Source organism: Pelodiscus sinensis, chromosome 26 (assembly GCF_052426305.1).
Source record: "Pelodiscus sinensis isolate ZL-2025 chromosome 26, ASM5242630v1, whole genome shotgun sequence".
In the NCBI taxonomy this organism is placed as follows: Eukaryota; Metazoa; Chordata; order Testudines; family Trionychidae; genus Pelodiscus; species Pelodiscus sinensis.
In genome coordinates this window covers 13,507,562-13,509,806 of record NC_143077.1, presented here as the reverse complement: position 1 = coordinate 13,509,806, position 2,245 = coordinate 13,507,562, and positions in this window count along the sequence as shown.

Below are 2,245 nucleotides of genomic sequence, written 5' to 3'. Positions count from 1 at the left end.
CCTCTCTACTACCCTTTAAGAAGAGGCTTTTTTGCCGGTGGCCATTTTGTTTTTCTATTCCAGCCGCAAGACAAGCCCCTGCGGAACCAGATAAGCAGGAGGTTCCGGGGGCTGGTGAGGGATCCGAGGGGAGGCTGGGCCCAGTTGCTGAGTGTGTGTAGGGTTGCCAGGTATCCTGTATTTTCATCTCCTGGCAGGGGGAAAACCCCCAGAAAATACTGGACATTAGGTATTTTCTGATTTTTTTTTTTTTTTTTTTTTACTGACAGGAGGTGAAAATACCGGACACCTGGCAACTCTAGGCAAGGCATGAGGGTACTAGGGCTGCAGGGAGGCAGCCAGGATAGAAGACAGCGGAAGGACCACACCCCCTTGCCAATGATGAGTGGCCATTTCAGAGTGGGGTCCAGATGGTTAGTAGTGGGGACAGGGAGTCAGGACTCTGGGGGTCTTGCCCTGACTGGAGGAACAGGGCATTGGGACTCCTGGCTTCTTTCCATGGGTTCGGGAGAGGAATTTTATTTTCAGACACACCCTGACCATCGAGCCTGAGTGGCCAGTTGCCCCACCTCCCTGAAACTGAGTTCTCAGAATGATGGGATTGCATCAGACACGAGTTTGCTAGCTGTAACCAGTGTGTGGCAAGCGAGAGACAGAAGGAACCCAGATAGATAAACAATCTAGTTCTGGGTGCAGACGGAGCAGAGGAAGCCTTAGGCTTGTTCTATGCTACAGACCTCAGCGAGAAGGGTGAAGATGGTTCCTTCTTATTCCTGGTTTTTTTTTGTGGTACCAGCTCTGTTCCTAGTTCCCAGTTCCTTAGTCAAAGACCCAAATGACTTGCAAATGTAGCCACATAAAACAACATTTCTAGACATTTCATCAAATCCGCATGACTGAATGTGATAATTTAAAAAAACAAATGGTCTGGTAGCTCTTTATAGACTTCCTACTGTAAGAAATCAGTGCTTCTTGCAGAAATACTGTGCTGCTCCCATTCAGGCAAAAGTCCCTTTTGCGCAAAGCTTTTGTGCAAAAGAGCCAGTGTAGACAGCTCAGATTTGTTTTCTGCAAAAAAGCCCCGATCAGGAAAATGGCGATCGGGGCTTTTTTGCGGCAAAGCGCGTCTAAATGGGCATGGCCGCTTTTCCACAAAAGCACTTTTTGCAAAAAAGCGTCCATGCCAATCTAGATGCTCTGTTCCGAAAATGCTTTTAACAGAAAACTTTTCCGTTAAAAGCATTTCCGGAAAAATCACACCAATCTAGATGCAGCCTACAAGAAAGCTAAGACTGATTGGACAACCAGATTTGGAAATCATTGTCCTGTTAGCAAGGACACTGTCCTGTTACAACTAGCATTGTACAAGTGGGAGTGTCATTTTTACACCGTTTCAATGCACCACCCGTGTTTCACCTGGGGGCTGGAATAAAGTGTATAGTACAAAGGGCCGTTTTGACACAATAAGCTGCATGCTCTAGGAGCACTTTGCCCTGTACTACAACCAAGTGGCCGAAGAGGTCCTAGTTTAGAAAGGGCCTAAGGGGGCTGGAGGCTCAGAGGGGGGCACTTTCCATTCTGAGGGTGTCTGTCCTAATGGGGCACTAGCTGGTGCAAGACTGCAGGGAGTGGAGAGGGGGGCTTGGTATGGGGGTCTTCTCCTTGCAGTCAGAGTGGCCTCAGTGTCCCAGCATGGTGGTGGAGAGCACTTCAGGGAGCCCGGTGGGGGGCTTGGTAGGGAGCGCTCTCCTTACACATGGTGCTTTGCTGCTTCTTGCTGAGACACCACCTTTGTGTCTTTCCCAAGCAGGCAGGATGTCCCCACAGTCATATCCCACTGTGGTTAACTCCTTTCCCTCCCTAAATCCCTTGGCAATGTCAACCCCATACAAGAGCCTTCCTTTGGATCTGCTCTGAAAATGCCATCCACGTTGGCTATATGCTGCCAAGCAGCTGGTGTGCCACACCCCAGAGGTGGCTGCATTCCATCTGTGAGGGCATAAACATGCTCATGAAGCCTGCTGGGATGGAAATGCAACCACTCTTTGCTCTGTCAGGCAAGTCTATGGCGCTTTGTTCCCTTCCTGGCTTAGAACCCATTTTACCAAAGGCGTTAGGCACGGGGTTGCGATGCTGGCTACAGACGATGCAGCAGATCCTGTGGCCAGATACCGATGGAAATGCAGGGACTTGATGTGGTTCCCTGGAAAGGTGATTAATCAGTTTCATTCCTGGTCCTTTTTCC